At 43.8% G+C, this 26,896-nt stretch overlaps 1 long non-coding RNA gene and 1 pseudogene across 2 annotated transcripts in view; both read right to left on the bottom strand.

Moving 5' to 3' along the window:
* Positions 1-26,896, bottom strand: part of LOC120227048 — a 128,272-nt gene that overhangs the window by 23,110 nt on the left and 78,266 nt on the right. The gene's annotated exons all lie outside the window — the stretch shown is intronic.
* LOC120227047 lies at positions 1,557-2,832 on the bottom strand (annotated as a pseudogene).

The following is a 26,896-nucleotide window of genomic DNA, read 5'->3' on the forward strand; positions in this document are numbered from 1 at the left end:
ATGCTGTCTTAGTCACCCTTTGTATCTTTGGGCCTGGTCCTGATCATTGAGATTCACCCTTTCATCTGCTCTTCCATCTCTGCCCATTGAGTGTGAAACATTGAGATTTGTGATATTCTGAGCACCAGAACCCATGCAAGAATGTTGCCAAGGCAACAGAACACTCCTCTCTGGTATAAATACTCATGGGTGATACCTCTGGTGGAGTAGAGCACAGACACCTCCCCCTCCTCCTTTAGTCAGATCTGGCAGACTTCACAGTTATGGGAGCCATGACTGGTTTTAACAGGGGGAGTGGAACAAGGGAGTTCCTTCAGACCAGTTAAGTCACTGTCTAATGGACAATCCAACAGGGAGAGAGGACGTTGCAGTTGTAATTAAATGCTCAGCTCTCACTGGGCCCAGAGGTGGGCATGGAGGCCCAGAGAAGGCTGGAAGGGTGGAAACAGCATGAGCTTTGGTAGGGGGAGAGCACTCCTGAAGCCACAGTACCAGGACACAGCACCCAGGACAGGCCCTGCGAACCCTGAGATGCCAGCCTGCTGGGGCTACTAAGAGATGTTGGAAACTTATGCTCTGCCTAGGGCTGCTCTGACCTCTCTTCTCTTCTTTTTTCTTCTTTTTCCCCCCTACATCTTAATGTTTATGCCTCTTTCAGGTGGCTAATGGTTGGCCCAAAGTCTGAGGGTGCACACACCACAGACACACAGGAAAGGAGTTTCTTTCCACACATGGGCCTTCGGGCCATAGCAGGGTGGATCACAACTTGGGCCTGTGTGGGACAATTCTTACCCTGAAAGCAGACACGGGTGGGCTGGGACAGAAGTAGGGAAACAGCAGGCATGGGCACTCTGGTTACTTTTCCTGAACCAGAATCAGTTGAGAGCACACACTAGGGCCAGCAGAAGAGGGCTCACCACATGAAAGAATACTTGCTGATGTTTTCATAGTTTCTTTCATATACTCAGGTGGAGGCTTGGTCATCCCTGTCCCCAGTGCTCACAGTCCACAGCCCAGGCAGAGGGAAAGATGACCTGGAGCACAAAGCAATCCAGAAAGATGATCTACTATTGCCCAAACTTTCACGACTTCAGCTATAAACTCTGCTAAGTTCACGTTTCCCAGGGGTCACTAACAGCAATAGCCAACATACTGTAGAGCCAAGAGGAAAAGAAAGAAAAGGTAAAGCTCCTGCTCAGACTTCCCAGCTTGGCAGCACCATTCTCCTCAGGCAGAGGTCACCGAAGGTGGTCATGGGCATGTCTTGGTTCAATGTGTTCTGTTGGGGTCAAAGACCAGGCTGGTTGGGAGGGACTGGGAGCTGCCAGAGCATGCTTGGGAATCACCAGGGTATTGCTGCATTTAGAAAAACAGAGGCTGAGCCACTGAGCCTGAAAAAGCCCAAGGGCTGGTCTTTGGGAAGACAAGGCTCCTCCACTCCTGGAGGAGTGCCCATGGCTCTCACACCATGACCACCACCTCTCCTAGCAACAAGTAAAGCACATCTGGGTGGGGAAGGGAAGGATGGCTGTGGTACAGCCAGCAGTGGAGGGTCCTCACTCAATGAGCTCCACAGAGTTGGCAGGAAACATTCCAAAGTGGCTATATGGCCCAGAGCCATGCTACCAGCCATCATTGATCACCTCAATGCCCATGATGGGGTTCTTGGGGTTGAAGGAGATCTTAGTGTCCTTGGCTACCTGGTAGTCATATAGGGTCTGAGCACAGAGCCTTTTCCCATTCAGCCCCATGGTCCACATGCTCAGAGCCAGCATCTTAGTGCTGCAGCACTGACCTCTTCATAGAAAGTCTCCTGCTTTGGGGGCTCCTCATACATGGCCTCCTCTTCTGTCTGCACCAGACACAGCAGAGTGCTAGGTGCTGGCTCCTCATGGAGATCTTCCCTGGGCCTTGATGAGGCATGGGTCAGCTCTTTGCTGACGTAGGTTTCTGGTTGGGTGAGCCACTTCTGCAGGAAGGGACTCCTCAGTTTGCCTGGTTGGGGCTGGAGATAGATGTGGTGGACATGGTCTCTTCCTTCTGCTTGAAAATCCCCCATGCATGTGCTGGCTGCTTACAGACAGGCTCCTGTTCCTCTCTGTTCCTTGAAACTATTTCCTGTTGCTCACACTTCCCCTGGGGTCCAGCCTCACTGCCCTGTTCCTCCTGATAGCACTGCTCCTGGAAGGAGGCCTCATACAGTCCCTGCTCCTGGTGCTCCTGCTCCAGTGGCTGCCACTTCTCTTCCCACCACTTCTCCTCCAACCTGTGAGTCCTCCTCCTCCTCTGCTTTGGCCCAGAAGCTATCTTTGCCAGCTCAGATCTCAGATATGGCACTGGACTTCTAGTACACAGAGCCCACTGGGACCTGGGGACCCATGTCCCAGAAATGGCCACTCTCCCTGTGGAAGGCATAGTTGGCACCTGAGGTCCTGGCTACCTTCTGCATTATGCACTCAGGCTCCACATCCTCCTTAGCCTTCACATTGACTGTCACATGGGCCCCCTTCAGAAAGCTGGCCACAGTGCTGACATGGCGGCACATGCTCCCTTCTGCACATCGTTCACACCCTCACCTGTTCAGTTGATAAGGACAAACTTGGGCAAGTCAGAGTTGGGGTTCTTCACCTTGCAGAAGGCATACATCACCTTCCCACTGTTGAACAACTCCACCATCTCCTCCAGGCCCCTCTCACTAGTGCCAGTGACATGGATGTCACTGCTGTTACCCTCATAGGTAAAGAGAGCCCAGTCAGTCAGGAACTTCTTGGTGACCACTCACATATAGGCCTCTTGCATCACAAGTCTGTTCTGGCTCAGGTTTGCAGCCATGGCCGGCCTCATGGTCCCCATGTCACTGCCACTCTGACCTCTCTTATTTTCTATACTTCCTTCCAGACCCATAAAAACACAAATTACACAAGAAACAATGCTAGAATCTAGCATCCATGTCCCAGTGCTGTTCCAGGAAGACTGTGTCCTTCACCCCTGCCCTAAGCAAACAGCATTCCATTCACATGTCCATCTCATCCACCCCCTGCATCCCACCTACACCCAGAGCATCATTTTTTGCCCATTCTCTTCCCTAGATCCCAGTCCTCCCAACTGTACAAAGTAGTGGAGGGGAGCTTTCCTCTCCTCCCTCCAACCTCCAATATTTCTGGAAAACAAACCAAAAAAGATGAAATTTTGTGTGTGAGGACTCCTTGGAGAAAATCGTCTAAGAAGTAGTCCATACCAGCAGCCCTACTGCCAAAGATAGGGGATCCCAGGAGGGTCACCAACGGTCCCAGTTCTCATGCTTTGAAGGCAAGATAGAACAACAAACTAGAACAAGGATCTTACATTCATTTCCCCTTGCCATCCACATCCTCATCATCGCTCCCCACAAACATTCATTATACCTAATCTAAGCTACTCATACATTAGGAGCCACACCCCAACATCACTCTGTGCATTATCACTGTCCATCTCACACTCACTCAGCCCTCAGGACCAGTGGACTCAGCCTTCCCAAAGCTTCTGCAGCCACACAGCACAAAGGACTCCTCCCTCAATTCTTGAAGACTTATCTGCACCAATTATGTGACACATCATACTCCGCATTCTATTATTTATTTTTTGGAGGCCGCATGCAGCATTTAGAACAATGTTGTGTACATAGCAAGCACTTAAGTGAAGATTTGTTTTAGGACATATTTTTAAAAAGCATTCACTGTTCAACAGAACCTGGTAATGTGAGTCTCCAGGTGTCCAAGACATCCCTCCCGAAGGAGGAAGGAACTCCCCGTATCTTCTGCTGCATTTGCAGACATACCTCTCCTCCCCCTCTACAAAACACCCTATTCCTGCTCTGGCCTGAAACATCCTTTCCAGTTCTAGTTACCCAGACTGTCACAGCAGCTCCACCCCCAACAATTCTTTCTCCTACTCAGGATGGCTCAGGACCCCATTCCTCAACCTCTGACATCACTAAACCATCTTCTGAATTTCCTGTGTGGCAAAAACAAGGTGGAATTTGTTAAAGCAGATTCAACAAACACTTTATAACAAACAACTCTGGGATGTGTATATCCATGACCATCTTTTGTCAGGTCACACCTTGCACCAGAAATCTATGGCCTGGGTTAGGACTCTAGGACCTCTTAGTTGCCTTGAACCTCTACTCAGAATTTCTGAACATGCAACATCCACTAGGCTTCCTGGCAAGAAACTGGTATTGTCTCTCCCTGTGAGGAGACTCTAAAGACTGGTGCATTCTACCCTCCTCTCAGAGGTTGAGTAGACATCAGGGCCATCCCATTTGTCTTCCCAGGCTCCCTGACCGTAGGCCTAAAATCATAGTAAGAGGGCAGGCTTCACTACCAATCAAGCCAGGGTTATTCAAATCCTTGGACAACTTGTTCATGTGCCCAATTCAAACAGCATCCACTAACTGCATATACTCGTTCCAAGGGATCAGGGACTCTTACAGTATAGTCCTCAGATCACCACCACCAGCAGCAGCAGTATCTGGAAACTTGTTAGAAATGCACACTGTTGGGTCAACCTCAGACCTGCTGAATCAGAAACTCTGAGAATAGGGCCAGCAACTTGTGTTTTCACAAACTCTCCAACTCATTCTGATACACACTGAAATTTGATCTAGACTCTGGGGATACACAAAAATGAAAACCTACAATCTAGATCAGCAGTTCTCATCCCTGGCTGCACATGAAAATCACCTGGGGAGCTTTTAAAATAATACCAAAGCCTGGCCCCATCCTAGACCAATCTCATTAGAATCACTAGGAGTGAGAAAATAATCATAATGTAACGTGCAGAACACAAAGATTGAACAAGTGTGCAATGAGAAGGTAGAAGGCAGTGAGGATATCATAGGAAGCAGCTTCACTGTATGTACCTCTGTTTCCTCATCTGTAAAATGGGGATCATAATGTCCATCTTACCTGAGATGATGCAGATATATAAATGCCTGGTATAGGGGAGATGATCCGTCTGCATCAGCTCTCCCCCCTACTCCAGACTAGGCCCCTTGCTGATGCTGAGCTCAGCAACTGGATGGATGTAATTAGAATGTCCCCAACATCAGTTCATCATTGAGGACCCCACCCATGAAAGAAAAACCTGGTTGTTCATAGCTTTGGGGGAGAGTTCTCTCCAGCAGCCACCTCAGCTTGCCCCATGTCTTTGGTCACTGTTCTGAAAAACAGCATGAGTCCTTGGGAACCAAACTGTCTGGTCATAGCCCAGACCCTGGTTCTAACATCCCCAACTCTTTCAAAGAACAGCTCTTCAAGACAACTTGACAAAGGCCGTTTGAATTACATAAGGAACACATTGTCCTATTCCCACTTCTCTCAAGCTTTTTTTTGCCTGTAGTTCTATGCAGGTCCACTGGCTTGGGGTGAACTCTGTCCACATCAGGTGGTCCTCTCTGACGCAGATCCTCTCATTCAGTCTCCCTCCCCAGCAACATGTGAATTCGGATTTATAGGGGACTTGGCAAAAGCCCTGAACTAGTCCTCCTGCCCTCCCCTCAAGGCACAGGAGTGTCTCTGCAGTCACAGAGAGTGCCCTGGGCCTCGTATGATGCTGCAGACCCACAAGCAACCTCCTGACCCTCCCAAACTGAACTTGGTGACTTCCTTGTGGCTGCCCCTTTGGGCTCTATGCTTATCCCAGTAGATGCTGAAAACATTTTTGGTCTCTTCTTGAAAACAACCTTCACTGTCCTTTTATAAACAATAAGCAAATTGTGTCATTACCTCATAGGGAAAACTTGCTTTTTTTAGTTTTTTTAATACTAAAACCACTATCATTCAGCCTGCCCAGATTTGGTTACCTATTCCCCTAGATTTCCCCAAATGAAGTTAGGCTGTTTCCAAAAATTAAATTAACCTTGTTCAAAAACAAGGTTTTGTCACTATAATAGATAATTTAGGAAAAAAAAAAAAAGAAAGAAAGGAATCTGCACCACCACATCGCAAAAACAGTTCCCAGGGTGCAGAACCCACAGGGTCTGGTCATAGGTGGAATCACTGGCCTTAGTCCCCATTGGGGGGCTTGCTTTGAAGGGAGTACCACTTCAGCTGGGAGTGGGCACTGAAGTGGTCAGTATGCCGTCATCTAGCAGGGGCTTCAGAAAGCAAACTTCCACACCAAATTAGGGAGTGGCAGAGGCAATACAGAGAAAAGAAGGCACAAAACTTCAGAGGGAAGGGCTTAGACACCCCTAAAGCCGGAATCAGGACTATTCTCTAAAGAGGCAGGGGCTGGCAGGGAAAAAAGAGTATCTTCAGAGGCCAAGGCCTGGCCTACTTTCCTGCCCCTGACCCACAGAACCCCCACAGAAGAATCTGGAACATGAGACAGGAAGAAAAATCCCTGTAGAAATGGTCATGAAGGAAATGGAAAAATAAAGGTGCCACACAGCTTTTCTCCAGTTCCCTGAGCAATAATACTAGGGCCTGATTCCTTCCCAGACACTGCCAAGTCACCCTCTCCTTGCCCCATCGCCCCTCCTCTTCCTTCCCCAGGTCCTGCCACGTGCAAAATAAGACCTCTGCCCAGGCTGGCCTGGGGAGAATGAGATATTTTCTCCTTGGCTCTGCATTTTCATTCAGCCTTGAAAAGCTCAGGCTGGGAAAGAAGCCCATAAGCGTGTCGTGCTACACCTCAGTGCTCACCTCCCCAGTGCTGGCAGTTCTCTCCTCCCTGGCTTTGTCCTCCTCCCACAAGTACCGTTACTGGCTCAGGTGCCAGACCCCGGTCCCTGGAAGCAGTGACAGAGCTGCCCTCACAATCCTTAGGAAAATGTGGCCAAAACCAGAACATTACCAATGCTCAGCTTTGCTCATCAAGGCATGCCAAGCTAGGGATCCAATAAAGCAGAGGGAAGCAGGAGGCACAGGGATATAGTTGTGTCATTCAGCAGCACTTAGTCATCTGCACTAATGGTAGAGAGAAATACTGGGTAATCAAAATGATGGATAATCGATAATCCAGAAAGACGGACATTACTGGTAGGAGACAACATGATTGTTCCCAGGAGAGTTATGAAAGATCTATTTGTTCAAAAATGAATCTGCCTTTCCTGAACACAAAAACTAGGAATGACAGAAAACAGACACATGAAAAGAAAAAGCCAGTTCAGGATTTTAAATTGACCACATAATACATGTACAGAAATAACTGAGAATTAGCTGTATGAGAAAGACACACAGGAAGTTAAAGCTGAGAAGTACCTAAGACATCTGGTGCCCCATTTTTCATATAAGAAAACTAAGGCCCAGGGAAGTGACGTGACTGCCTCATATCACACAGCCACTTGGTAGAACAGCCAGAACTAGACTGGATTGTGTGAGCAGAGCACTGTTCACCTAGCCACACTGGTCCAAAGGCTTTGCTTTGAAAGGAATATCATCCTGAACCCCTGATGCCGACCAGTGTGTCACCTGGGCCCTCAGGCCTCTTGACACTGGCTGCTTCTGTAATCACCGCATTTCCCTACACACAAGTCACCCTCATGTGCAACCTGACTGCCTTAGGCTGAGTACCAAAATGATTCATAAATCACTGCCCAATTGTTTGAGGTCACAGCATGGTCTCTAATGGCAACATTTCATAAGATTCAAGTCAATAGCTGCTATCAACTTCATCAAGTTCAAGTACAGCAATCATCTTGGTATTTGGGTGACCCTTTTGATTTTTTTCCTAAAACTCTTTGACATGTTGTACGTAACATGATTTCACCAAACCCTGTGGGTTACAGATGAAGGAGGGATTGAGATACCTCTTTCATAGACTTCCCTGGTGAACCTACCCATAAGTAAACAGCTGGCAGGAGGGGTAGAGAGACTATAGCAGAGGCCTCCTGACCCCAGACCTGAGCTCTTTCCAGAGCAAGTTGAGAACAGGAGTAAGAAGCTAAAATTCATCACAAGTTTCAGAGGCAAGAGCCATAAGCACATTGATAACCTCTCAACAAATAAAGATACAGGGGTCTGGGGCAAACTACTCCATGCCACATGGTAGTAATACCTCCTTATTCTTTATTTTCCTTCATTAAAATAAAACTTGAACACCATAAAGTGTACAAATCTTAAGAGAAGAGCTGGGTAAATCTTTGCATATGTATGCACTGATGTCACCACCATCCAGACGGTAATTTAGAGCATTTACAACTGCCCAAATGTTCCCTCGCTCCCCGTTCCAATCAAGAACAATCTTTATCTGACCTCTACCCCACACAACAGGTTTGCTTGTTCTTGAACTTCATATAAATGAGGATAGTATGTATACGTTTATATCTGGTTTGTTTGCTCAACATTCTGTTTGTAAGATTCCTCCATGCTGTTAGAATGCTAATGGTATGCTCTTTCTGGTTGGTATAACATTCTGCTGCATCAATACACAACAATGTATTTAGCCATTCTACTGTGTATAGAAACATTATGGTTGTTTCCAGTTTGGAGCTGTCATGAATAAAGCTAATAATGAAAGTCTTGGTACATATTATAATGAAGATAAACCCTCATACCTGTTGAGTACATCCAGGAGTAGAATTGTAGGGACATGGGGATATATATAATAGATACCACCTAAAGTTTTTCAACATTACTGCACCAATATACACTCCACCAGCAAAGAGAGTTCCTGGAGCTCCACATCCTCACCAACACTTGGTATTATTAGTAAAGACTTTTCTTTAAAATCTCACTGGGGAACCAGGTAATCCAGGTAGATTTCCTGACTTTATTGTTCAAGCAGCTTTTTTAAAAATTTCTAACAAGTTTACTTCTTGAACAGAGCAAACCACCTAACCCTTGCCAGACCATACTGAGATGTGCAGAGAGATGTATGCCCCCATATTAAATATCCAGGAATTTCACTGTCTCCTCCTTCCTGAGTAGATATCACTAACATACCAGCAAGCCACAGCACCTCCCTTTAATCTCTGTTCTAGGAAATATTGAAGATGGCTCCATCAGGAACTTTAATTTACACACAATCATAAGTCAGTAAGTGCTGGTCTCAATGTGCAGGAGTTTCTTTGCTGCTATAAGGCTATTTCTATCTTCTGAATGGTGAAGGTTGCCCCATGAATAAATGAGTTATTACTCATTTCATTTGTTTTATGTAGCTTGGCAAATGTTACTCAAACAATCAACACATACTTATAAGGCACATATTTTATGTCACTGAGCTAGACATTCTGGAAGTCACAAAGAAAACCAACAAGGCTTCCTTTGATGGGGCAGAGCCCTAGAGTAAATCACATGGAATGGTGTCACCTGCCTCCTTCCTCTCACTTTATGCAGCCAATCTCTTTCACAGATAAATGAGGTTAAAACAAACATCAATAATGGCCTTGACCCTGCAGGGGAAAGCAAGTCTTAAGGAAATGAAAATGAAAAGGGAAATAGTCCTGCCCATAGGGTCATGGTGATAGAGTAAATGGGTGATTGAAGGTGATGCTTGCAATGTCTAGTTTCTTCTTGGGACTAGGTCAAGCTCCACCACATCCCTTCCTCTCCTGACCTTGGCTGACCACCACTCTCCTTCTCTCCAGCTACTTTTTGATGCCATTACCCAAGTGATTGAAGCAGAACATGATACCCATTCCATAATTTACCACCAAGTGTAGTGGCCAAGACAAGACATATTCCCCAACATTACAGAATATCCCAAACTTAACATAAATATGATGATCACTAAATATAAGGAGTCTCTATGGACTGGCATGTGCAGGCAGAGTGGATGAGTTTTCAGCTAGCTGGTCCTTGGAGCAGGTAAGACTTAAGGCAGAAGAGTGGAACAGTGTAGAGTGTTTGACCTTTGAACAAAGGACATGAGTAGGAAGAAACATGGTGGTCTATAAACAGATCAGGCAAACCTATCTAAGTGGCTTTCCACACCACTATGATGCTGGGACATGATTCAGCTACTGCTCCTGAGTATGGCTTGACTCTCTCATTCAAACAAAAGCTGCCTGAGCACAGTAACTGAGAACTTTAGGGACTAGAAACACTCTCACATAAGCAGACAGATGAGATTGTGCACAATTTTGCTCATCAGCATCCTATGGCCCTCAATTTATCAATTCATAGTTTCTGACTTGACTCTCTAGATGTCAAGTGCAAGTGACCAAGAATGCCTTCATGGCTTTTCTGGATTGGAAAGCTGATTCTGTCCCTCTGCAGAGGTATAACCATGTTGACAGGGCAGCTAGCATTGGGGAGTGGGGGAAGGGACAAGGAACAGGCATTGGAAGGTCAGACCCATGAGGTGACTCTAGACCCCAGAGCCCTTCAGGGCCAGCTGAAGAGGGCATAGACAGCATCTGAGTAGGGGCACAATACCAGGGCTACCCACACGAAGACATAGCTCTTGGATCATAATATTCCCTTCTGTCAAGCTTACTGTTTCTCCAGGTATCTTTTTGGGACCCAAATCAATATTTCTCAGGAATCTATAGTCTTATTCCATCCTGAGGGACCACTGACATCTTGTCACTTGGTTTAAATTTTCACTTAGTTTTCCTTATATTGTCAACTCATAAGGAATATCTTTCTTCTGGATGGAGCAAAAGTAAAACTACCACTTTTAAATGGCCAATAAGTAAAACATGATTGGGCTGAGGCTTCTATTCTCAGTCCAAAAGTTAATTTCACCTCAGGCTTCTGTCTTCATCAATGTTTGATAACTAAATAACGTTTGTAAGAAACACATCTTTTTCAGAGACAAATGCCTTTTTCAAAAATATATTTTCTCAAATGTTTGTCTTTATTTTGACAGAGGGAGAAAGAGAGAGAGAGTGAGCAGGGGAGGAGCAGAGAGAGGGGGAGACCGAGAATCCCAAGCAGGCTCCACACTGTCAGCACAGAGCCTGATGCAGGGCTCAAACTCACCAACCATGAGATCATGACCTGAGCTGAAATCAAGACTCAGATGCTTAACCAACTGAACCCATAAGGTGCCCCAAGACAAACATCTTTTAACATACAAAAAGTAAGCAGTAGAAAGAGGAGCAAGGAGTAGTCATCAGTTAAACAATTGTAACATTAGTTGAAAGCATGTATGTGTCAACATTCCAGTCTTCTGGTTTTCTCTTTTCATCAACTGATTGTATTCCACTGATCATTTTCACTACAGGTATAATGAACAACTTGAGAAAAGTCAGAATGAGACACTTCAATAAGCACTTTTTGAGGGCAGGGAGTTGGCCTTAGTCATTGCTGTCTTCCTAGACCTGCACATACATAAAAATACTTAAATATTAATAGAATACATGAATGATGAAAACAATTGAGTAATTTAAAACACTGTGTACACCAAAGGCATAAATTCTTTTTTTAAGTTTTCATCTAAATCTCAGTTAACATACAGTGTAATATTAGTTTCAGGGGTACAATACAGTGACTCAATACTTCCAAACCGCTCATCACAACAAGCGCACTCCTTAATCCCCATCACCTATTTAACCCATTCCCCCACCCACCTCCCCTCTGGTAACCATCAGTTTGTTCTCTATAGTTATCAGTCTGTTTCTTAGGTTGCCTCTCTCTCTTTTTCTTCCCCTTTGCTTGTTTATTTTGTTTCTTAAATTCCCCATATGAGTGAAATCATATGGTATTTGTCTTTCTCTGACTTATTTCACTTAGCATAATACTCTCTAGCTCCATCCATGTCATTGCAAATGGCAAGATTTCATCCTTTTGATGACTAATATTCCATTGTGTATATATATACCACATCTTCTTTATTCATCGGTCGATGGACACTTGGACTGTTTCCATAATTAGGCTATTGTAGATAATGCTGTTATAAACATCAGGGTGCATGTATCCCTTTGAAATAGTATTTTTTTATCCTTTGGGTAAATATCTAGTAGTGCAATTGCTGGTTCATAGGGTAGCTCTATTTTTTTTTTTTATTTAAAAAATTTATTTATTTTTTTAAATTTTTTTGTTTTGTTTTTATTTTTATTTTTTACAAATAGTTTATTGTCAAGTTGGTTTCCATATAACACCCAGTGCTCATCGCCACAAGTGCCCTCCTCCATGCACATCACTCCCCCTCCCCCCCCACACCCATCAGTCCTCAGTTTGTTCTCAGTATTCAAGAGTCTTTCATGGTTTGCCTCTCGCCCCCTCCCCCACTATTTCCCCCCTTTTTCTCCTCCACAGTCCCCCGTTAAGTTCCTCCTAATCCTCCTATACATGCAAACATATGGTATTTGTCATTCTCTGCCTGACTTATTTCGCTCAGCATAACACCCTCAAGGTCCATCCATGTTGCTACACATGGCCAGATTTCATTCTTTCTCATTGCCATGTAGTATTCCATTGTATAGATAAACCACATCTTCTTGATCCATTCGTCTGTTGACGGACACTTAGGCTCTTTCCATGTTTTGGCTATTGTTGAGAGTGCTGCTATGAACATTGGGGTCCATGTGCTCCTATGCATCAGCACTCCTGTATCCCTTGGGTAAATTCCTAGCAGTGCTATTGCTGGGTCATAGGGGAGTTCTATTTTTAACTTTTTGAGGAACTGCCATACTGTTCTCCAGAGTGACTGCACCAGTTTGCATTCCCACCAACAGTGCAAGAGGGTTCCCCTTTTTCCACATCCTCACCCAAAGGCATAAATTCTTTAGGGACACAAAATAATGTGGAATAAGAGTAATAAGTGAAGCATAAGAGAAAGAAAACAAAATTAAGGACACAAGGATCAATCAAAAAGTATAAGCATTGCCAAATAGACTGTGTGGTAATAATAACTGCTGTCCTCAATTACCTGAATGACTTCAAGTAAAAATGAAATTATATAGCTCTGTATTACTCTAGAGGGCTGAACTAAGATCAACATGCCTAAATTAGACAAAGTCAGGTTTCAATTACATAAAATAATTTACTAACAATTAGATCTATCCAATAATAAAATGAGTCATCTTGTGCAGTCATGCACACCTTGTCACAGAAGATATGGATCATCACTAGAGAGTCCAGAGGCAATTTCTGCTTCAAGTGGAAGTGAGGCTCAATGGACTCTAAGATCTCATCGATAACTAAGATTATATTAGTGTAGAACTTGTGACCACAAGTAAAGAGAGTCAAGCAAAGTAGATGTCCTGGAAGATGAAATTAGGAAGAAGGTGACATGCAATGGCAAGTTAGTTACTATAATGAATATTGGAGTGTAAGACCCCACAACCTCACTAAGGAGAACAGGATTCGAAAAATCACCCAGAATAACTGTGTCAGGAACACTTTAGGGTTCGTGCATATTATTCTCAGAACTATCTGTCTAGAGTAAATTGTGAGATAATCCTAAATTGGCAGATAATCCTGACCTAGATCAAACTGAAATGTAAAAATCTTACCAGATATTTAACAAGCTGATGCAATATGCAAAGGCCATAGAGTCTGAAATTAAAGGAAGCCAACAACAAGGCAAGTCTATCCCACAAATCTGTAACCAATTTGAAACTTGTGAATGATGGTCTCTGAGTTGCTGTCATAAAAGCACCCATCCTGGCAGCCTCGGACTTTGTCATTATCGAACCAGAGGTCATTATTTTATGAATCCTATATTGTAGTTGAGCCAGATAGACAACAGCACCTTCTTTCATTTTGCTTGGATAATGGCCAAATACAAGTCACTTCACTATGACTTAAAGTGTATTGCGCCCATCTGTTCACAATTGATAGGAGTAATTGCGGGGTGAAATGTGCCAGGCACTCTTGGACAATCCTGTGGAAGTGGGTCAGGGGCTTTCTTGGCCATTTGCCATGTGACAACACTTCCTTCATCTGTGAACATATGGACTTGATGAAACTGTCACTTGGAGAGCATGGTACAACAGGCCTTGGGCCATTCCATTTCCATGAGAAACTTTCCCTAAGTTATAGCAAGGGAATATCCTTTACATTCTGTGGTACATCATGAGAAATTCTTGCAAGCATTTAACTTTCTGTTATCAATCTTAGGAGAATCTGGCTTTGGTGCCCTCAAATTAGAAAGGGGAAGTTGTGACTGGATGTCATTCCTGTCCACTATCTACAGTTTAAAGCAGGGAGGTAAATCACCACAAAGGAGAGGAATGGCCAGGTGTTGTCTTGAGACCACAGACAAACCTCCATTGTCTACTTCTCCTAAGATGGAACAGTGGTGGGAAGTGGAAAGGGTGCTCAAGTAATTGCTCAGATATTTGAAACTCAGATATGGTTGAGTAAGAGAAAATGCATAAACAGGGGCTGCAAAAAGTTTGGGTAATACTGGATTATTTTTAAAAATAAATTTCAATAAAAAAATAAGGGCACTTTGCTGAAAAATCCTTCTGATGTCTGTCTTTTCAAGTGGAGAAATTTTCACTTATGATTTATTTAAAAAGAGAGACCATAATCATTTGAGGCCTGGCAAAAGTAAGGCAGTATGTCTTACTCTCAGCCACAAATTCCCTCTTTTATTCAATGTTTCTATAGTGAACATGAAAGCAAGCCATGAAGGCAGAAGAGATGTTGCTAAAGGGTACACAAGACTCATCAAGGAGCACTGGTAGATGCAGGTTTTTTGGTACAAGCTGGTAGGTTATCTCCTTTTTCTCCACATCTATATTACATAGTCAGGGCCCAAACCAAGATGGGGCCACCAGCTCATGGAGCCACCATTGCTTCAAGTATAAATACTTGATCAGCACAGCCTGGTCCTAATTAAACAGAGGGGTTTATGGCCTAATTGCGGGACATCCAGATTCTTGGCATCTCTTCTCTCCTCCTAAGAATCTCTCTGCTCACAGGGGAATCAAGGACAAGGAGTGGAAGAAATCCATTCCAAGGCCTTTTGCTATATGTGAGCAGTATGTTGAAAGCATTTCTAGGAAAAGGGGATTATGCTGTAACTTAAAAAGAGATGTTTGTGTTTCCTCTGATTTCAATTATTCAGACCCTCAGTGCCCTTGACTCCCCCCAGCCTCCCTTGCATGCCCAGGAATAATGAAGAGTGGGCCTGAATGCCAATGCCTATCAGCACTGCCAGGAAGACAGCATGCAACCCTCTGTCATCACAGTCATGGCTTCTTCTCCTTTGCATCACAGCTCAAGGTCACATGCTGCTGGAATTTGTGCTTACTCACTACACTGGCTCTAACCTTGTGCCTCCCTCTTCACAATATTAGCATCTTTGAGGCGTGTCATGCATATGTGTCTATTCTCATGATTAGGAACTGATAACATGAAATAACATAATGAAGCAAGAGGCACTGAATTCAAAGCTTGGCTTCTTCTTGCTAGCAGGGCAACCTGAGGCAAAATCTCTTTACCTATTCGAGCTTTGGTTTCCTCATCCGGAAAAGGATTATAATAATTATTGTCCCACCTATCTCAGAAGGCTATTGCAGATTTCAAATGAGATAACACAGGTGAAAGCTTTTTATACACTGTAAAGAAGCTGTTTCTGTTGTCCGTGGTGCAAAATCCATGTCTCTTAAACTCCAGCATCTGAAATAGGGTTGTGGCCCATTTGCAGGCTCAACTCAGATTTGGGCTTAAATGCCACTGGAAACTTTCCTTGTCTCTACAGTGGCAACTAAAGACCACTCCCCAGCTTTACCATGTATGCCCACTGAGAAGAATCCTACAGCCTGGCCTCATGCATTCCCAGACAAGAGACAGGATAGCAGATCCACCCCCCAGAGCCTGCACAAGGACACAATAGCAGCAGCAAAGTGGTGGCAAGCCGCCTCCAGCAGCATAGGCCACAATGGGACATCTAGTCCCACTTCCCAGAAGGTAAGTCATCCCCATGATACCAGTAATTTTTTCTTCTCCTCCTTAGTACCACCACCTGCAGAACATCCATTACAACCACTGCAACCAAACTCTCTGGTACCACTCACCTCACCGTTTGGCAAACTTACCAGACCATAATCTCTCGTGGGGACTTGTTTTTAGAGTCATAACTAAAATCTCTGCTCACCCAACAGAAAACACCTGGGAGACCAAAGAGAGAAGGATGCTATGTGACATCTAAAGCCACTAATTGCCCATCTCCTCTGCAGTAGTGTGCTGATAGTGTCCTTTTTCCCTGAATGTCTGCTAGCAGCTCTGCCTATGATTAGGAGCACTTATAGTGATACCAACTCACTCTGCATCTTCAACAGCTGACACCTATAAACATCTCCTTTGTGTTACAACAAAGAAAATTCAATAATTAATGGCCTTTTGGAGAATTCCAATTCCCAGCCTCATTCAACACGGCTTCAAAGCATCTCCAAACTATAAAAATGTTGCAAGTAAAAATAAATCACTATTTCTTACACTTAATCATACAATCAGGCTCATGGGCCCCAGAGTCAACCCTTTTCTAATGGTCTGATAAAGAAGGTAAGAAATGGCTGGGTGCAACTTAATGGAGGACAAGGGGGAGAAGAAGGGGGGAAATAGTGGGGGAGAGGGAGAGAGGCAAACCATGAAAGACTCTTAAATACTGAGAACAAACTGAGGACTGATGGGAGTGGAGGGGGGATGGGGGAGATGGGCATGGACGAAGGCACTTGTGGGGATGAGCACTGGGTGTTATATGGAAACCAACGTGACAATAAACTGTTTGTAAAAAAAAAAAAAAAGAAAAGAAAAGAAAAAAAGAAATGGCTGGGTGCTCATGAGTGATTTGTACAATACTTTATAAACATGAAAGAGAAATCAGTATCAGAATGCTGTGGTGGCGGCAATGATTTCCCCTGAAAAATCTAGAATGCCTCCCCAGTACTTCTCAAATTCTATCATGTTTTAAATGGCCCACTCAAATTGGACTTCTTCCACAAGGCTTTCTCTGATCAGTCCAGCCTGGCAAAATTCATTCATTTGTTCAACATTTACATGTTAAGGATTATACATACCAGACACTGTGCTAGTTTCCGGTAGTAGAACAATCTAATAATTTTTAAAAACGTTTTAATGTTTATCTATTTTTGAGATAAAAAGAGAAAGAGAGTGAATAGGAGAGGGCCAGAGAGAGAGGGAGATACAGAATTCAAAGCAGGCTCCAGGCTCTGAGCTCTGAACTGTCAGCACAGACCTCGACTCAGGGCTTGAACTCACAAATCCCAAGATCACAACCTGAGCTAAAGTCGGACACTCAACCAACAGAACCACCCAGGTGCCCTGGAGGTAGAACAATCTAAACAGTCAAAAGCTCCATCTGCTAGCTCCATCCTCTGATCTATTAATAAATGCTTATATTCCTGCATTAAATACAGCCCTTCACAATGAGCATTTTCGTGGAACTCCTATTACTCTTCACTTTATAATTATGAACTTGTATTTTTAAGCAGCTTGAGGGTAAAAGCATTGCTGATTTCTTCTTGGTCTGCTAAGAGAAGCTGCTGAGTAAATAAACAGTGAATGAATACTTACCTATGTGATACATATACATATGATATGTATACATATTTACATATACATATATGTTTATATATAAATATGTAAAGGTTATATATAATTTATAAATTATATATAAATGAGCATATATTTATATGAAGATACATGTTTATATAATTAAACACACATATTTATATATAAATAAAATTTTCCCACCTAGCTCATAAGTTTCTTCAAAGACAAGAATCTCTGTGTTAACATTTCTGTCTTCTAGAGCATCTAACCCAGTGCTGGGACATGGCTCATTCTCAGCACATACCTATTTGAATTCAGTAGTTCTGCTAGCAGTGGGGGCTCCCCTTCCATGCCAATCCTGTTAATCATATCCTAGATTTAGAAAATGGGAAGCCTAAGGCCAAGGAAAACAATATAGTCAGTCCTAAGTCACCTACAATCCTCCAACATTCTGGCTAAGCCTTCTCCCAGACTAGAGCGCTGTGTTTGTGAGGAGGGAATAAAGTCATCTTTCATCCAGAAGGGCTGACATAAGCCACCTGTGCATTCCATGAAGAAAACCAGAATGAAATTGGAGCAGCAAGCCTTGACTTTGGACAGACGACCACCCATGGGAACATCCATCATGCGACCCACACAAGATCTGCCTGGCAAAAGATCATGAACCCAGGAGTTAGGGCCACCCACCTTGTCAGGGGACAGCTGCAGCCAAAACCAGTCCCGGGAGACAAGAGCCTTTGGGTATCCTTGTTGCCCCAGGTACCCATAATTGGTATCTTTTGGCTCAGTCTCTTGAAATCCACCTCCTAGAATAGCCAGCTCCACTGTAAGCACCCTTACAGGATGTGACAGCTAAGCAAGTCAGGGGCTGGAGATGATCTCTGTGCAGAGATGGACCAATATCCTTTACTGGCCTAGGAGAGATCAGGTGAGGTGACGATGCCCTCTCAATCCCACAGGTGGCTGTTAATCCTACCACCTATACTGCCAATGAGTACATGATTCAGCATCGGCAGAGCACACCCAGTCAGCCAACAGGAATGGCATCAGGACATCCACGAATCACCCACAAGGGCATTAATCCAAATAAGAGGTTTTTACCGCCAAATCAGAGAGTTCTAGACATAGTCATAGGATGTCTCAGGATTTAACATCTAAAACTTCAAGGCATTTACCCTAAAGCCTATCCTCCCCATTCCCCAAATTACAAAGTACCCTGGGACCTTCAGAATCAACATTAAATGACCAGATAACCAACCCAAATTAAATTCCCGTTTCTATCCCAGATACAGTGCTAGACTTTGCTTCAATCTTTCCAGATCTGAGCAGTCTGACCCCTACTCATGTTAGGTCAGCCTTTACATATTCCTGCCTCCTTCCCCATCCTTATGACCCCAATGGATCCTGAGGAAGCTGCTCTTGGAAGTCAGCAATGACATTTAGTCATGCAAAGCAGTGAGCTCACTTCATTTTCCTCAATAAATATTTCATTGAGATTCAGAGAAATAAGAGAAACCTTATTAATGAGATTTATGTTTGTCTTAATGATTCACAGCATAATTTGTTCCAATTAAATATTTACTTTAATATCTTCTTGTGTCTGAAAACTTCTGCCCATTCATCAGTGGGTGTTTGTATCATCAGTCCCCCCACAGATATGGAGAGGTTGGGAATAGCCTCATTCTTCCCCAAAATGGAAGTTTTTCCTTTTCAGCTCCCTCTGACGGGGGACCCGGAGCCATGCTTGCACTGCCACTGACACATCCCCCAGGACCAGCCTGCCAGTTGGTCTCTATTCCCTGCTCCCCCTTACCTTGTTCTCAACCTCAAACAACATCCTCAAAGCTCACCTGCTCAGATACCTCTCTCAGACACAAAATCCCAAGAAACTCTTTGTAAAACAAGGCAGGGGGCAAAGAAAAGTGCTGGGCACTGCAGTATGGTAAAAAGGAGGCTGGAATTGCAGTCAAGAGCTCTGAGTTCCAATTCCAAAGACACCACTTCTGCCCCTTTCCTACCCATCTAATGGGCAAATACATACTGTTGGGAGAATCAAATGAGATGATGGAGGTGTTTTATATAAACTGTAAAGAATTTTAACCACCTCCCAGTGTTGCTGTGACACATGAAAAGATACATTTCTAGTATTTAGGACAAACATGGTATATAGTAAATGCTCAAATAAGACATAGTTTTAAAAATATGAGAAATGAAATTTGTCTACTTTTATTAGAGCTCTGTGACTATTTAGGTCTCACTTCCTAATTTGTCTACATGTGGCCTAAATGAATGTTTCTCTTACTCCTATATACAGATATACAGAACTCTTAGGAATATCCAGAACCTATGTCCGAGGCAGAGATTTTCTGTGTATGTGTGTGTGTGCTGCACCTTTAAACTGTTCATATTTACATATACGTGTTCACAGTCTCCTCAAGAAACTCTCCCACAGAGACAGCATAACCCCCACTCTGTTGCTAAAACATCCCTAGATCTGAAGAAAAGCTTCCCCTGTGTCTTCCACAGGGAGTAGTCTATGCCCCCTTAGCCCCAAGAAAGGCCCCATCAGGTGGCAGCCAGAGCCGTCTGCCATCTGTGGTCCCTCTGTCCTGATCCCAGGACAGCTCACCACTCAGCCTCCCTGAAATCTGGCTCCTGGCACAGAAGGAAGAGTCTCCTACAACCCCATGGAATGTTTCTTTAGTCCAGAAAGTACAGCAGTCACTCTCAAAGAAGGTGCTCTTCTCTCCCTCTCTCCATGCCACCCTCAGGGAGGCTCCCTGGATGACACCTGAGAGGAGGCAGTAAGGCCCTGGTGGGGGCAGAATGAGTAAAATCCCAAGGTAAGTTGAAATCCAAAGAGATTTTACCTTTTATATTAATTAAATGTCATTTCTAAAAATTTTAAATCCCTGGCACTGTGAAAAAGATTTACTATGCCAAAGCAGAAAGGGCTTCCAAAAAGCAATTATAAAAGCTTAGAAGTTAATAACAGCTTTGTACCTTGTACTATTAGAGCTAATTCCATTATCTGAGAAACTAAAAACTGATGTTCGGTAACTTGGTGAATGCCCCAATCCATGGCTCCTGAAAGAACAGCCCTCTACCACCACACCATGTTAAGTATTTCTCTCCTCCAGGAAGCTGTCACAGAACACTCCCACCATGTCCGACTCATTCCATTCACTCTAGACACCACCCACCCTACTCCTCACACACCCCCACACACAGCTTAATGTTCCTCTACTTCTTCCGGAGCCAAGGAATCTTAAATTAACAGCAGGGTGCATTATTTTTGCACTCATTAAAGGATTAGCTGAGGTTTATTAGCCCAAAAGAATGAATGAACTGTTCTGAGTGCTAAGGCAATGCCAGGGTAAGAGAGGTTCTGGGCAGACAGCAGGTTCCTAGTACCTTTCAAATCACACCAATTCTGCCTTTCTCAGACCTGATGTTTAATTAATGTTTTAGTTATTTAAATAATCAAATACTTTGCTGGTTCTTTCCCCACCACATGCCTAAGGAAAAAACACCACTGTTTTTCTTTTTCATAAAAGAAATTCCCAGTATGGATCCCCAACTCAGGGCAGCAGCTCAACTTGTCCACACACTGACCAGTACCCCTCCTTTCCCTCTGAGCTGTTGCAGGTCAGGATGAAGCCTGCAATGTCTGAAATATGATCTTCCATCTGCCACTAGATCCTCCATCTGTCACTTCCCCAATTCATCAGGGGACCGGGGGCTGGAAGATAAAGGTCTCCAGGGGTCCACATGGCAATGAGCAGATGTTAACTTGGACATCAAATGAGACAGAAGTGACTCTGCTTCAAAGCAAGAAGAGGCCTAAGGCCATAGCCAAATATACTTTCATGGCCAGAGGAGACCCCAAGATGTCACTGAACGGTCCAACATCTGATTCTTCCTTCAGGCATCTAGGGTATTCTCATCACAGTTCCCAGATGGAAGAGTGGAAAGAACACAAGGTTTAGAATAAGAAAACCTAGGTTAGAATCCATACTATATGTTGAAAGACTTGGGCAAGTCACATAACTTCTAGGAGCCTCAGTTTTCTCATCTGTAAAACAGGGATAGTGCTGTTGTGAAGTTTGAGATAAGCACCTAGGACAGTTCCTGGCACATAGTAAGTACATAACCAACGTCCAAAAACTAAATTGCAACACAACCATAATCAACAGGCCATTTTCTCTCTGAATTCTTTTTCCAGTAGGAAGACTAGATTTCTGTTGTCTGTCTATGCTATTTTTGTTGGCCCTTGCATGACTAATCAAAAGCTACTGAGAGACTACCAGCTGGAATGAAAGAAAGATGCAGTCTCTAACCATGGCCAGAGAGAAGTTACCCGTCCAACAAAGGGATGAGAGCTGAGCCACAGCCTTCCCCTCATGAATAAAGTGTCCAGGCCATATCCCTAAGGATATTTTTAAACATCACAGTCACTGAAAGTTAAATCTGCTCCATACCCTTTATTTGGATACAGAAGGGTTTTAAGCCACCAAATTTGTTTCTCTGTAGGCCATGTCCTGGCAAATAGATCTCATCTTTAAAAATGCATCCCCATCTTTGTTGACAATCCTATCTTCCACACTGAGAAATATTCCTGGAACCAGGGTCTCTTTCTGGAAACCAATTTAAATTTATGAAGCTGCTTGTATTTATGATAAAATGGAAGTAAATCTGGCTGAAGCAAAGACCTACATTCCAGAGATAACTGGCCATTCATTTATTAGTTGCTGCCTCTAGCTAGCACCGGAACCACAAGCTGCCCCTTGCTCAACCTCCCTGCAGGAACCCTGGGTCATTCAGAAGCACAGGGAAGGAGCTGAAAAAGTAGGGGAAGCAAACAACACTAAATCAAAGGACACACCCTCTGCAGTCAAGGTCAACACCCAGGAGGGGCAGTAGGCCTTGGACAGTGGCGGAAGAACTCCACCCACGCAGCACTTTGAACAGAAGCTCTCTTCCAACTGGAGGCATAGAGCTGCTAATCTGACGCACACCCAAAACATAGATGTGGGTAAAAATAAAATTACGACTGCTCCTGTGAGAAAGCCAGGAAGAGAACATATTGAAACAATCATGGCCTGAAGCCCTGCCCAGCACCAATGCTACTAAGTGACCTCAACCAGGGACAGGAAAAGATTGATCAAGTTACTTTCCTTGCTCTAAATCCCCCAATAGCTGCCCATAAACTACTAAATAAAATCCTAAATCTCTAGTTTGGAACATAAAGCCCACTCACCCAACCTTTCCCCATTTGTCTCTTATTATCCGATATCCCCTACACACGCACTTGCAATGAGCATACACACACAACCCCCACATAAAGACTATTTTCCAAACTCGCAAAATGCTCCCACTCTGTACCTTTCCTCTGTAGCTCTTCTCCATTTCCACAAGTACAGCTTCCACCCATCCTTCAAGGCCTTTCAAGGCCAAATCCACAGCTGGAATTCTCTTCTCTTATCCATGGCACTTTCTAACTAAATAATCCTTTCCCTCACCGTAATTTCCATGAAGACAAAGACTGCCTGTCTTGTTCACTATCTTAATAGTACCTTTGTGGAGTAGGTATTCAATAAATATTTGCCAATTTAAGGAGTGCCTCAATGCCAAGATATTTCTTCTGTAACTTGAGTTTTCTAGTCCTCACTAGACAAGAAGTCCCCCTTAGCAAAGGCAACTCTGCTATTGGCCTGATTTCCTTTCTCATGTGGTACCTCAGTCCCTGGAAAGTCTGATCCCACGATGTCCAGGATCCCCGTTCACGACTCCCTGTTCTCACCTGTGCTCACCGAGCCACATATGCCATGTCTTTCCTCTCTTGTTCTGGCTGCCCCACTGCCGCTAAAAGATGCATAAGGTGCTGTCTCTGAGGGCACCAGCAACTGACTCAGAGTGCTGTTCCAGAGCTCTCAAACCCTCAACACTCCAAGTGCCAAACCACCTGAGTTCCCAAGAGTCGCCACTACTCCAGGACCAAGCCCTGATGAAAGATAAGCCCTCTTCCCCACTCTGTGTTCACAGGTCCTCTGTACCTGTATGTCACGCAGAGTCCTAATGAGAACAGTTCCTTCAGCTTCTGCATAGCACTCCTCTCCTGAGGTCTCAGATGCCATCCCATGTGCTTGGGGTTGTCTGGAGATGAACATCTGAGAAAAAGAGCACCTGGTCTCTCCAAAACCCATTTTCCAGGGACCAACAGTCTGCTTGACTCTGATGAAATGACCAGGACATGTCCAGTGCCAACAGTGGCCACAATGTAAACTGAAGCTACGTTCCTTTGCTCTGACATAACCTCTCTCCCAATCTGGTGCTTCAGGCCTCATCCCTCACAGCCTCTGAGGTCCTCAAGAATTGCTAACTACTACTACCTTTCCTATTTAAAAAGCAAAGCCCTTCCTCTGCCTTCCTCTTTCTTTCAATGCTTCTGCCCAAGCACCTCTACCCATCGGGCACCTCTGAGGACCAGCTGCCTCAGCCCCTCCCTCTCAGCATCTAGATAGGTATTTGCCTGGCTCTTGGATCCTTCTCTCCCAAAGTGGTTGATAAGACTGGATTTTAGCAGATACTGCCCAGGGCCTGAAGATTTATCAATGCTGAGGTCCTCTAATGACTGCCAATTAGTGTGTCCATTATTCTGGGCTGGGTCATTCCAGTCTTAATCTACTTAATGGAGAAGGAACTCCAGCACCTTGAGCTGGTGGACTGAGCCAGCAGGAGGCAGCATGGTGAAGGCCCCCTTGGAGATAGCCCAGCTCAGCTGCCTGGCAGATAGCCTCCGGGTAAGGGAGCAGGGCCTTAACAGGAGATACTGATGGATGGCTTTGCTCCTGCTGGGGACACATCCCAGTCACAAGGTACAGAGGGCAGCCTGAGGCTGACGTTTCTTCCCAAGGCCTGGGAAGAACTTCAAGGCAAGTGGAGGTTGGTCTTTGGTTCCCTCCTTCACATCCAACTCTTGGCTGCCTCCTCTCAAAGCCCCAGTACCCAGCACTTATGGCACATTCTGTCTCCCCCAGCTTATTAAAACCTACCCCCCTAAGCTTCCAGGACTTAGATCCCCCTCCTGACCATTCCACCATTGTCTTCTCATCCAAAAGTTAGATCTCAGTCAATAAGAGTTAAAAATTAATAGCTAACATTTATTGGGCTTTTTACATGCTTGACACCATTTCCTCCATACAATAACCCTAATGAGGTAAATATTGATATTGTCAGCATCTTACAAATGGGGAAACAGAGGCCTAAAGAGGTGGCCAACATTACACAGCAATGAGTGGTGCAAGGTAAAGCAGGCTATTTTGATGTCAAAGCCTCATCACACTACCTAAAAATTAAGTCAATCAGCAAAATAAGCCTACCATTGTGCTTGGTACCTACAAGCTTTATTAAATTTTAGATTTGCTTTGGTTTTTAAAGGAGCCTGGTCATGCAAATCAGTAGCTTTAACTGATAGAATTTAAGGATAAATAGTGTGGCGGTGATAAAAGGGGACAGAAGCCACATGTAGGTATACTTCCAACTTAATTTCACCCCACATGAAACCACCTCTCCAAACCCAGCTATATTCATCTTCCCATGACCAAAAATATCACTTCCTGCACACTTTTAACCTGCTTGGCACACCTTTGCATTTCTTCTTTGAGGGATTTCCAAGAGCTATCAACCTTCAGCAAGTGATGGACTGATAAGGGGAACATCTAAGATAAGGTCAAGCCATAAATATGGCATATGGAAAAGAGAGGAAGGGGAGATGGATCCTGAATCTGTAGAAGGTATTGATTCAGGAAATGGACCTCCTTTTCTCAGGTGGAAACTATGGAGGGTCCAGTTGGATGCAGGGGGATAAATGTCCCTCCCTCTGGAGCCTCTTATAACTAAAGAGAGGATGTAGAGGCCATCTGGTTTTTCAAATACAGATAGAGAGCCAGCCCTCAGGAAAGGCTGTCTTTGGGACCCTCATACCTCACAGCTGTGTCCTCCAAGCCTGTTCCTAGGTAACGATGGCATGTATATTATAGCAAGGACAACCTGAGGAAGTGATGCTCATGTTCCCAAGATGTGTGAGGATTCTTAAACCTTAATATGATCCTTCTTCTTCCAGGAACATTTTGCAATGACCCAGCTCACCCAGTGGACCTTATGACTCCATCAGATACATTTTTATGCAATATACACTTATAGAATAAATTTGTAGTCTGATTAAATTTTATGAATAAATTTCCACTAAGCCCACTCTTTCTACTATAGAATTTTATTTTTGGATATTTTTCAGTAAATAAATGTATTACATTTTGATCACAGGCTATCTCAATTTTTTTCTTAATTTACAAAATGTGTTTTCAAGGAACATGCCCCCAGTACTTCTGAATCCTTTTCATTAGAATTTGGCTCAACATTTTTTTCTGCATCATTCAGAGGATGTAGGCCCCCAATCAGGGCAAGAAACATGTCTACATGTCTTAATCCTTAACTCTAGCTGAGTACAGAATGTAATTGATACAGTTGGCTGCCTACTAAGTAGGAATTTACCCCTTTTTCTTTCTTATAGAACCTAGATTTTGTTCAGGAATCAGCATCCCAAGTGCCTTAGGAGAAAAAGAGAACCTCCCAGCCCCACAGGGTAAATGTTAATTATGTTATACCAATCCTGAAAATTATATCCCCTTTCCAGTGACTTGTTTAGGAGTTGGTGGTGAAATTATGTCCTTTGAGCCATGAGAAAAAGTCTCCCAAGGGACATCAGAGATAGGCTTTCTTGCTCTTAAAAAAGACCTATGTGAATACATGTATGAAAGCTAGGTTTTTTCAGTTGTCACTTCTCCATGTGACACATGGCATTGTGGCAGCCATCTTGGGACTATAAGGAATGGAAGGGTGAAAAGAATTAGGGTCCTGGGATCTCCATTCTCATAATGGCAGGCTAGGCAATTAGGATCAACCCTCCCACTAACAGCAATTGTGGAGTTTTTTTTTCAATCTTCTTAAAAGCATTAAAGAACTAAGAAAACTAACAAAGAATTACTAGGCCAAAACCTAGGAGAAGGGGAGAATCAAAAAAGGTTGGTCCAAAACACTAAGGAGCTTTCGCTCTCAGATTATTTGCCAATCTGCAAGAAATTGTGGCAAAACTAAGCTGTTCCTTTGACAGCTAGGATGGTCAAGGGGAGCAAAAATCAAAATTCTCGGCCTTCTCAAGGAAGGGACTCTGATAAATAACATTCCACTCTAAGCTGGGCTTTCACCCAGAGAAAGGGCTTTACCTTTAAGGGAAAAGTAACCAGCTTTCATGGAAACTTGAAACACAGCTATCTATAATGTGGGTCAAGGATCCCCAAGCATTCAAAGATTGGATTAAGGTAGAATTGCACTGATAGTACCTATAAGTGTCTGGTAAAAGAAAATGATTATAGGAGGAAGTTACAATCCTAGGCTGCAAATTATTATCATAAAACATTTTTTGAAAATAATGA

This window comes from Hyaena hyaena, unplaced genomic scaffold (assembly GCF_003009895.1).
Source record: "Hyaena hyaena isolate Hyena2069 unplaced genomic scaffold, ASM300989v1 scaffold_1971, whole genome shotgun sequence".
In the NCBI taxonomy this organism is placed as follows: domain Eukaryota; kingdom Metazoa; phylum Chordata; class Mammalia; order Carnivora; family Hyaenidae; genus Hyaena; species Hyaena hyaena.